The sequence below is a fragment of the Rhinatrema bivittatum genome, chromosome 4 (genome assembly GCF_901001135.1).
Source record: "Rhinatrema bivittatum chromosome 4, aRhiBiv1.1, whole genome shotgun sequence".
In the NCBI taxonomy this organism is placed as follows: domain Eukaryota; kingdom Metazoa; phylum Chordata; class Amphibia; order Gymnophiona; family Rhinatrematidae; genus Rhinatrema; species Rhinatrema bivittatum.
The window spans coordinates 254,096,712-254,108,751 of record NC_042618.1 but is presented as its reverse complement, the minus strand read 5'-3'; positions in this window follow the sequence as shown (position 1 = coordinate 254,108,751).

Below are 12,040 nucleotides of genomic sequence, written 5' to 3'. Positions count from 1 at the left end.
GGGGAACGCGCCGTGCACATGCCCTTGTGAATCATGGCGGATTGCAGTGTCGAGCCATTCCGGGGATGCTGGAGGGAGTCAGCAGAATGACGCTGCGGCAGCCAACCTTCCACTTGAGCAAGAGGGAGTCGCCGAGGAGGTAAGGAGGGCGGAGTGGAGACGTCGGGCAGCGACATTCGCAACATTACCCCTATAACTGAGTAGACAGCAACAAGGGAATTTTAACAAGAAGGACGCTCCTAATTGTAAGGCCAATTGCTTAAGTAACAAAAATGGCCTTCTCTTCTTCTGTGTAGCCTTCGCAACATCAGGAAAAATTCTAATTTGCATATCTAGAAATTTCTGCATTCTGTTTTTAAAATACAACTTAAGCACCCAATCCCTATTGGGTTCCAGTGTGAAGCTTACTATCATCGTAGCCGGTTTAGCCTGTTCAGAATTCAAAATTTCCAATAATGCAGAAACATCAAGTACAGGTTCCATTTTTTCCTTCTCCCCCTCTCCCTTTGTTATTTCCTCCCTTGGGCTACTACTCCTTAAAGTTTCTTTCGCTTTATATGGTATATGAAATACCCCTGTAACTGGCGAGATATTCTCATCTGCAATTTTTAACACTTCTTTCATGTAACGCTTATACATTTCTTTGGGAGATACGAGGGGTAATTGGGGGAAATTAACAAATCTCAAGTTTCTCCCCTTCAAAACATTCTCTAAATTTTCCAACTTCACATTCAAATTCATATTATTCTTTACAATAGCTTCTTGCAGATTTTTATTCACTCCTAAAGCATTCTTTATTTCTACAGTTTGACTTGACAAACTAACCATCGAATTCTCTAATGTTAATATGCAAGTATCTTGTTCCTGTGACTTTTGCGCAAATATACTTATTTGTCCAGATAAATGTTTACCCAGTCCCTCTATAGCCTCCCACAAAGAGTCCATCGTTATCTGAGCAGGTTTAGTCATGTGAAAAATGGCAGTCTTACTCGAAGCAGGTTCTCCTTGTCTGGACATCTCAATTCTCTTCGGATTGTGTTGCCGGCGTCTTCACCACCCGTTTCCTTGGTGGCGGCATCACATTTCTCTCCTGGAGGCAGGTTCCCTGGTAGGCCGTTCCGACTGCTTGCAACTCCAGCAAGCCCATCAACCTCTTCCACATCTGGGTCTCTGTGCATCGCTGGATTCGCCGGCAGCTTCCTTACAATCGGTGACAAAGAGATGTCTGAGCCCGGGGAGAAACTCAACTCCGTCGCTAGAGTTCCTCCCCGCAGCGGCTCCTCTGCCGATTTTTGCCCTCCTCAAATGAGCAACTCCAGACCCAGTCTGGACGGGGTCTGGAGTTGCTCCAGGGTCGGCTCTCTCCTTAGCCCGTCTTTTCCTAGCAGTGTGTGGCATAATCCGTGAAAGGAAGGAAAAGTTCTCACAAGTAATCAGGATCCTCCACGTCTAGCATTTGCACTACGTGGCCATCTTGGATCCCCTGGGCCATCTTTACTATGTTACTATGCTTCTATAAACTTGGAATGTATTACATATGGCACATTAAAATATGAGTCAAAAATTTAACATTGCATTGCAGGGCATTTAAAATCCATCCGATTATGTATATATTATATTATATATTATATATGTTATATATAATTTTTTTAATAGCGACATTGCAATGTTAAATTTTTGACTCATATTTTAATGTGCCATAAGTAATTAGACTTTGGCACATATTCAGTTAATGCTCTGCTATGAATCATTTTGAATTCTTTAAAGGCTATTTATTGTATTAAATTTTGCAGTGATCAGGCACACTACTAAAAATTAGACAGGTTTGTTTTACTTTATGCAAAAAAGGTAACAGACTGTGAAAACGTACAGTAAATATACAATAACTTATAAATACTCTATATCACTAGTAACCCTGGGGTCCATATTCAGACACAGTCTGGATAGCAAAGTTAGCAGTCGGACTGTAGAATATAGCCAGCTATGTTAAAGTTACATTTAAGACTGCTCTTTGACCCAACCAGACTTAGCCGGCTAAGTCATCCAGCTAACTCTGAATATTGGAGTTAACTAGTTATCTTAGCTGGCTAACTCAATTCCTCCCATTTATGCCCCCGGAACCCCCTAACTTATCTAGCTAAATTCTAGCCTCCAAACTTTTAGCCAGCTAGAATTTAGCTGGATTTGCGCCCAAACATACATTTACCTGGCTAAATTATGAATTAGCAAGTTAAATGCTTTTGAATATGGACTTCCCTATATATAATGATGAATAAAGCCAGGTGTATATGCTGCATCTATGCTGTTTAGTTGAATAATACAAAAACAAAATAAAAGAGATAATACTTAGAACAATAAATTGTTTTAGTATACATACAGTATATGTATTATTTCTAATGTTATGTATAGAAAACCCTATGGGTTCTTACTAAGAGGATTGTCCTATTTTAATAGGGGGGGACAGAAGTAGTATTATTCTGGGTTTTAGCTCCCCCATGTGGAAGACTATATGGTAGAGTCTCCACAATATATAAACCCATGCCACCATTTTAGGGTGTGGACATTTTAGTTATCCCTTTCAGGGAATTTGTTTGGTTTCTTATCAAAGGACCCTTAGGCCTCTAAGAATGAAGCCAGGGTAAGAAAAAGAAGAAAGGGTGCCTTTGCCTAACTTTAAGATGTCTTGTTGGAACCCTTTTGGATTTAGAGAAGGAAGTCATTCCACCCTTCCTCTCTTTATTTTTGGTTACCTCTTTTTTTAGTGATGTGAATCGGAACCGGAATCGGTTCGGTTCCGGTTCCAATTCAAATCTTATCATTTTTATCGTCCGGCCCGATTTGTTTTTTGTTTATCGGCTGTGCCCGATCCGATAAACAAAAAACCCACCCTGACCCTTTAAAACTGACCCCTTAGCCTCCCCCACCCTCCCGACCCCCCCCCCCCCCCAAAAATGTTTTAAAATTACCTGGTGGTCCAGTGGGGGCGCGGGGAGCAATCTCCCGCTCTCCAGCCGTCAGCTGCGCTAATAAAAATGGCGCCGATGGCCCTTTGCCCTTACCATGTGATAGGGTATCCGTGCCATTGGCCGGCCCCTGTCACATGGTAGGAGCACTGGATGGCCGGCACCATCTTTAAAAATGGCACAGCCACATGAGATAGGGCAGTGAAAGAGAAGCTGATGGATGTGGTCTTTCTGTAACAGACTGAAGCCAGCCCCATTTTCTCTTTAGTGCCAGGTAAACTATTTGGGAAAGCTCCGAAGGAGAGAGAGACTTTTCACACACTACAGTGCTCATCTATTTGGTTTGTCATCTAGCTAGCTCCCTGGAATACTCAGGGGTAAAGACAATGTTTGAAAGCTGTGTTTTTCACTGCTTTTACCCCAAATGTTTCTCTATTAACAGCGTTCTTTATTTTTTCCTATCTATATGGTATGTTGGTGTTGCGTTCATGCCTGCTCTTTGCCCTCGCTCCACCCTCTCTGCTTGTGTGGCGACTCCCTCTGGATCTGAGGGACAGCTTGCTGCTGCGGCGTCTCCCTGCCACGTCTCTCTGGAATCCCTGTGCTGGCCTGACGCTGCGGATCCACCATGTTCCTGATGACGTAAGGGCGTACGCGCGCTCCAGAGTTTGTACCGGCAAGGGCATGAACCTGGAGGGTGTCCCCCCGTAGTGACGTCATCCGCTTCTACTTTAAAAGGACTTTGCTTTCAGCTATGAATCGAGTTAGCAAGGACTCGAATCATTCTCTTCTGGGATTCGACTCGCCCTAGCTACTCTGCCGTCTTGCACTTACCAGGGGTACCCGCTCCTCGGGGGCCTTGCACTCTCTTCTTGATTTCAGATTACTGAGACGGGATCCAGTACTCGCTCCATGAGGGCCTACGTCCCTGAATGCTCAGAAGACTCCTTACTGCCTGGAAGCGATCGCAGACGTGAATACTGTGAGTTCTATGTACAGATAGGAACCGGTACTCGCTTCACGAGGGCCTATGTTCCTATTCTCTGAAGACTCTCTTCTGTCTAAGACGTAATCACAGGTACAGAGATTGTGAGTTCTCATTCCAGACTGCATATAGGAACCAACACTCGCCTACGGCTCCTGTTCCTGAATATACTGAAGACTCTGTTGCATAGAAGCCATTACAGATATCAACAATTGTGAGTGTATCATCTGCTACTGGTTATGTATCCAGTATACCCTGTCTACTCACTACCTACAGTCTCTTTCTACAGCTCAGCAACCCAGAGACCACATTTCCAGTATCTGAGGGACTTCAGCCCTGCCAGGCACATCAACTGCCACCTCTGGTGGTTCCCAATCCTGAATAATAAAGAACTATCTGTGTTGTCTCCATACTCCAGCCTAGTCAGTGGTCCTTCTCAGGATATCCTCCTGGGGGTGCTGTCATCTGCCATCGGCCCAGGGAGTCACCAATTTACATTAAGTGTTTATTCCTTACACTACTAGAGCGGTATCATACAGACTGCCACTCAGTGGGAGCCAACCCACAATAGATCATTAACTCCGATTTTGGGCAGCCTTGCGCGCTGACCCCAGATTTTAATGGATACGCACGGCTACGTGCGTATCTATTGAAATACCGCGCCTGGGGCGCGAACAAAAGTACACGTGTGCGCAGATTTATAAAATCTGCCTCTATATGTATTCAAAGTGATGTATCAGGCTTACTTGGTTTAAGGTAGTTCCCCACGCTTATTTGTTTACCCAGATTATGAAGTTTAGTCCTTCTTGGTTGTTGTCTGAATGCTAATCCTCTTTTCCACATTACCCCCTGCCGTAGAAGCAGAGAGCAACCTTTCAAATATCTGAAAGTCTGTATCATATCTCCTCTGCTCCTCCTCTCCTCCAGGGTGTACATATTTAGGTTCTTTAATCTCTCCTCATAAGTCATTTTATGAAGACCATCCACCTTTTGGGTTGCCCTTCTCTGGACCGCCTCCATCCTGTCTCTATCCCTTTGGAGATACGGTCTCCAGAACTGAACACAGTACTCCAGGTGGGACCTCACCAAGGCCCTGTACAAGGGGATCATCACTTCCTTTCCTTACTAGATATTCCTCTCTCTATGGAGCTCAGCATTCTTCTGGCTTTAGCTATCACCTTGTCACATTGTTTCGCCGACCAGATCATTAGACATTATCACCCCAAGGTCTTTTTCCTGCACCGTGCACATCAGTCCTTCACCTCCCATTAAATACAATTCTTTCGGATTTCCACTCCCCATATGCATGACTCTGCACTTCTTGTCATTGAATCTCAGCTGCCACAGCCTCACCGGCAGTCATCCAGCCTCTCCAACAATCACCCAGCCTCACCAACAATCACCCAGCCTCTCCAACAGTCACCCAGCCTCACCGGCAGTCATCCAGCCTCTCCAACAATCACCCAGCCTCCCCAGCAGTCATCCAGCCGCACCAGCAGTCATCCAGCCTCTCCAACAATCACCCAGCCTCTCCAACAGTCACCCAGCCTCTCCAACAGTCATCCAGCCTCTCCAACAATCACCCAGCCTCTCCAACAGTCACCCAGCCTCTCCAACAGTCACCCAGCCTCACCAGCAGTCATCCAACCTCTCCAGTTAATCAACATGATGCAAACCTTCCCTATCCCTATCATTCCACACTCATTCCTCAACAGAGTTAATTCACCTTACCCAAGACACAACGTTCTAAGAGATCCCTGATCCCCATTATGATTTCCCCTCTAAACCAATTCCTTGGTCTATCCTTAATCACACTAACCCTCAACTCCCAATCTTTGTCAAAAAAATCCCATTTGCTCGACTACTTACTGGACACTCAACCGGACCTGTGTGCTATCACTGAAACATGGTTGAAAAACACAGACACACCCCTAATCAACCAACTACCAACTCAACTATACGACTTCTTCTCCATCACCAGAACTAAAAAAAGAGGGGGAGGATTACTGCTAGCTGCAAAAAAAGAATTAAGACTAACCTAGCACTCAATTAAAACTTCAACCAAACTTGAAATTGGGCTATTTAAATCCACTCAACTCCAAATCTGCCTCATCTACGCCCCGCCTGGGCTCCTAGACTCCGACCCATTGCCTCTCATAGAACTTGTAGCCAAACACATCAATACCAACTCACCAGCGATCCTGCTAGGAGACTTCAACATTCATGTGGATTCCCCATCCCCCTCAGCCAACTGCGAAGCCCTCCTCTCCTCCTTCATGGCCATGGGCTTCAAGCAAATCATTAACAAACCCACGCACAAAGCAGGACACACGCTAGATTTAATATTTACGAATGACCAGATCTTGACCACTTCTCCTCCTACCTGCACCCCCATCCCTTGGTCAGATCACTCGATTATTGAAACCGAAATATCCATAAAGAAAAAACCCACCACCAACATCACCAAATCCATGATCCAATTTAGAAAAACATGCTCCATGGATGATCTCAGCAACACGCTCACCAAGGAACTAACTAACCTGGACCTCACAAATGCGGACACCGCCATGAACTCCTGGCTATCACCCACGCAGCAGCTGATAAAATATGCCCCTTGACATCCAAAAATATTAATCCTGCCCGGACTAACAAAAAACCCTGGTTCTCATCAGAATTAAGAACACTTAAACAAAACCTTCAACACAAAGAACAACAATGGCGGAAGAATCCCACCACCACTGCACGGGCCTCCTACAAAACCACAATGAGCTACTATAGGGCCACTATTCTTCGTACCAAAAGGGACTTCTATGCCAAAAAAATACACGGCTTCCTATATGACCCAAAAACTCTCTTCGCATATGTTGCCACACTCACCACCCCTATTCCTCCAGTCATCCCGGAAGAAGAAGCACAAAACAAATCCTCCGAGCTGGCAGTCTTCTTCGACAACAAAATAAAAAATTTACTTATCCCGCTACTATCTTCCAACTCCATTCCCAACTCCCAGCCTCCTCCTGACCAAAACCAGGCCCCATTGACACACAAACGGTCTCTAGAATCTTTTGATACTACATCATCCCTGGAAATAGAATCTATCATCAAGAAAATGAAGCCCTCTTCGCACCCTATAGACCAAATCCCGACCAAACTCCTTCTCACAATCCCTAACATCATCGCCAAACCTTTGGCCGACATCATAAACTGTTCACTCTCAAACGGTACTGTCCCGGATGCTTTAAAAACAGCCTCGCTGAAACCATTACTAAAAAAACCCAACTTGGACCCATCTAACCCCACAAATTTTCGCCCTATCGCTAACCTACCTTTCATAGCCAAGCTAATGGAAAAGCTGGTCAATACTAGACTCACTGACTACCTCGAATCCCACAACATACTATATCCATCGCAATTCGGTTTCAGGAAACGCAGAAATACAGAATCTCTCCTACTCTCATTAACGGACAACATCCTGTTGGATCTCGACAAAGGTCAATCATACTTACTAGCACTGCTAGACATCTCGGCAGCGTTCGACACAGTTAACCACACAATCCTCATCAACCGTCTGATGGAAATAGGCATTTCAGGTGCTGCACTCCTCTGGTTAAAATCCTTTCTAAGCGACAGATACTATAAAGTTAAAATAATCAACAAAGAGTCTCACCCTGTAGCTGCCAAACAAGGAGTTCCCCAGGGTTCCTCACTCTCGCCGACCCTATTCAACATATATCTTCTCCCCCTATGCCAACTCCTCAATAATCTCAACCTCACATACTTCATCTATGCAGACGATGTGCAGATCCTAATCCCCATCAAGGATCCAGTTTCAGACACCCTAAACTACTGGAATAGCTGCCTCCACGCCATCAACCTCCTTCTCACAAGTCTCTGCCTCGTACTCAATACGTCCAAGACTGAACTGCTAATCATTTCCCCCAATGATAATAACCCGCTAGCCTTCAATACCAACACACCACTAACAAGTCAAGTGAGAGACCTGGGGGCATTCCTAGACTCCAGAATGAACCTCAAAAAATTCATCAACAACACCACCAAAGAAGGTTTTTATAAACTACAGGTACTAAAACAGTTAAGACCTCTTCTACACTTCCACGACTACCGTTCGGTCCTTCAAGCATACTATTCTCAAAGATTGACTATTGTAATGCATTGTTGCTTGGTCTCCCGGCCTCTTCTACCAAACCTCTTCAAATGCTGCAAAACGCTGCAGCCAGGATCCTCACAAACTCTCGCCGCATGGACCACATCACCCCGATTCTAAAAATACTCCACTGGCTACCCATTCGCTACAGAATTCTCTTCAAGACACTTACTATTATCCACAAAACCTTATTTCAGGAATCCTCGCTCCAACTCACCATACCCCTCAAACCACACGCCTCTGCAAGACCCACCAGATCTGCATACAGAGATTCCCTCCAGGTTCCCCCAAAAAAGTCCGTTCTCCACAACACCATTGAAAAACATGCACTATCAATTGCCGGTCCGCATCACTGGAACTCTCTCCCGCCAGATCTCCGCCAGGAACATTGCCATATCACTTTCAGAAAAAAATTAAAAACTTGGCTGTTCGCCCAAGCATACCCCTGAAGAAACTGCAGGGTCACCCCCACAGTTACATACCCCGCGGTTGCGTCCTCTTTCAGCAACTCAAAAAAAGGAACTGTTTCTCGGCTAACTGCACTTTAATATAACTTGCCTAATATTACACACGATGTAAATTTGTATATAATGCTTACCATGTAAGCACTTACGTTTCTGCTTATTTGCTCTGTTCTCCAGTTAGAAATTGTTTAACCTATCCTTTTCTCTAACAACCAAGTTCCACATTCCCTGTTATAATGTAATTTCTTGCTTTCATTGTTAACTGGTCTTTCCCCCTAGTTCATTGTAAACCGGTACAATAAGACCTGGTCTTGAGCATCGGTATATTAAAAGAATTTAAATAAATAAATAAAATAAATACTCTTCCAGCTTCCTTAAGTCACGTCTCATTCTCTCCACTCCTTCCGGCGTGTCCACTCTGTTGCAGATCTTAGTATCATCTGCAAAAAGACAAACCTTACCTTCTATCCCATCCGCAATGTCGCTCACAAAGATATTGAACAGGACCGGTCCCAACACCGATCCTTGCGGCACTCCATTTAACACCGCTCTCTAGGGATGTGAATCATTTTTTGATGATTTAAAATATCGTCCGATATATTTTAAATCGTAAAAAATCGTTAGAGGCGTGATACAATAGGAATTCCCCCGATTTATCGTCAAAAATCGTAAATCGGGGGAAGGGGGAGGGCGGGAAAACCGGCACACTAAAACAACCCTAAAACCCACCCCGACCCTTTAAAATAAATCCCCCACCCTCCCGAACCCCCCCAAAATGTTTTAAATTACCTGGGGTCCAGTGGGGGGGTCCCGGTGTGATCTTCCACTCTCGGGCCACGGCTGCGTTAATAGAAATGGCGCCAGCGCTACCTTTGCCCTGTCATATGACATATGACCGTATGCCGTACGGCCATATGTCATATGACATATGGCCGTATTGCCGTATTGCAAAATGGCGCCGGCCATACGGCCATACAGCCGGCGCCATTTTGCAATACGGCCATACGGCCGGCGCCATTTTGCAATACAGTAACGAGTGCAAGAGGTCGCTCCCAGACCCCCGCTGGACTTTTGGCAAGTCTTGTGGGGGTCAGGAGGCCCCCCCAAGCTGGCCAAAAGTCCCTGGGGGTCCAGTGGGGGTCCGGGAGCGATCTCCTGCGCTCGTGACGTCGGGAGACAGGAACCAAAATGGCGCCGGCGCTACCTTTGCCCTGTCATATGACAGGGCAAAGGTAGCGCCAGCGCCATGTCTATTAATGCAGCCGTGGCCCGAGAGTGGAAGATCACACCAGGATTCCCCCACTGGACCCCAGGTAATTTAAAACATTTTGGGGGGGGTTCGGGAGGGTGGGGGATTTATTTTAAAGGGTCGGGGTGGGTTTTAGGGTTGTTTTAGTGTGCCGGTTTTCCCGCCCTCCCCCGATTTACGATTTAAACGATTTAAAAAAAAAAAAAAAAAAACCGCGACGATCAGATTCCCTCCCCCCCCAGCCAAAATCGATCGTTAAGACGATCGATCACACGATTCACATCTCTACCGCTCTCACTTCAGAGTAAGTTCCATTTACCGTCACACATTGTCTTCTGTCCGTCAACCAGTTTGCAACCCAGGCCACCATCTTTGCATCCACTCCCAAGCTTCTCATTTTATTCACAAGCCTCCTGTGCGGGACCATATCAAAAGCTTTGCTGAAATCCAAGTAGATGACATCGAGAGCTCTTCCTCTATCTAATTCCCTAGTCACCCAATCGAAAAAGGCAATCAGATTTGTCTGACAGGACCTTCCCCTGGTGAATCCATGCTGCCTCTGGTCCAGCAGTTCTTCCAACTGTAGATATTTTACTATTCTTTCTTTCAGCAGTGACTCCATTACCTTTCCCACCACCAAGGTGAGGAAAAACATGGTGGTTCTGTGGGGTTTTGTGGTTGAGATGAAAGCATCTGCCTGTCTAGCTCCACTGGCAGTCATGGACTCCTGTCATTATGAATTGGGTGCCCTATACCTGGGTTGGTGGTCTCCCCTGAGGCCATGGTGATTCAAGCATGGAATAAGCTTTGAAATAGGCTTGGAAATGAAAAAAGGGGTGCATGGGATAACCTGCATTAAGTGGCATGGGGTAACCTGCAAAGAGAAGCAGTTACTTTCCATACCAGAAGGCGTGGTGATAACCTGCATATAGTGGCAGTTACAACCATAAGCAGCTTGCTGGGCAAACTGGAAGGACCATTTGGTCTTTATCTGCTGTCTTTACTATGTTACTATCAAAACAATTGCACTTTAGTACATCGGCTTCTTTATGAGATGTAATATTGACCTATGGAGAAAAAATGGATAAGCTGATACATTTTTGTTATGTAAAAGATATCACTACCTTGAATTTAAATATATATATAGACCCTTCACTTAAGGAAGATAAATATTGGTAGGATTCAACTGTAATCCTGTATGTAGGGAGAAATGCTGTGGTAACGCATGAGTCTGCAGAAGAAGATTAGAGTTTGGTTCCTAGGGGTGGGGCTCTGGGAACAAGGGTGGGATTGGAATTCCTCTTGGCTCTAGTCAGTTGACAGACATTGATAATTAAGGCAGCTGAAAATATTAGCCTGCAGGCTGTTAGAGTTGCCCAAATTGCTGCTTGAAGTAAAAGCTTCCTAAGACGGAAGCTTCTGCTGAGAGAAGCAAGAATAGAAGGAAGCTGGGACTTGAGCCAGAAAGTTATTCTGAACTGGCCTGGGGTCATGGAATAGTGAGTATCAGAGGGCTGCATAGTTCCCAATCACATAAAAGCAAGTCATTGTAAAAAAAAACATTTGGTAGTATAAAGTCCCTGATAGAGGACATGGCTATGCTTTTTCTTCTTATGTAGTGTATGCAGTTTAAACTGCTTGGTTATCGATCTTTGGTTTCCCCAGATGGTTGGCTGCCTGGTATTCCTTATTGATTACCTATCTAAGTACTAGCCAGGTCTGCTCACATTTACCTAAGTATTCACAAGACATATGATGTATGCTTATTCAAATACTCCCTAAGAATGTGCTAATACTCCTTATTATAGCTAATCATAAGGTAAGGCTAGCATTCCTCTATTGAATATTGGATGTTTATTAGAGATGTGCATTCATTTAAAACAAATGCATAAAATGTGACGAATGAGGACAGTTTTTGTTTGTTCCAAATGAAAGAACCTGAAAATAGCTTTCTATAAAAATACCCCCAAATGTTTTGGATATTTTAATTTTTCTGGATTTTGTGGAATACAAGAAATTTTAAAAAGGAAGAATGAAAGAAAGAAAGAAAAAAAATGGGACTCCGGTGAGACCAGGTCTTGGCCTGGTACCATTGCTGATGCCTAGCCTAACACTGGGGCACAGGACCCATCGCTAAGGACCAGGCCTGATGCCAGATCCCATCACCAAGGCACAGGACCAATGCGGGGCCCAGTCCGTGGCTGGGTCCCGTTG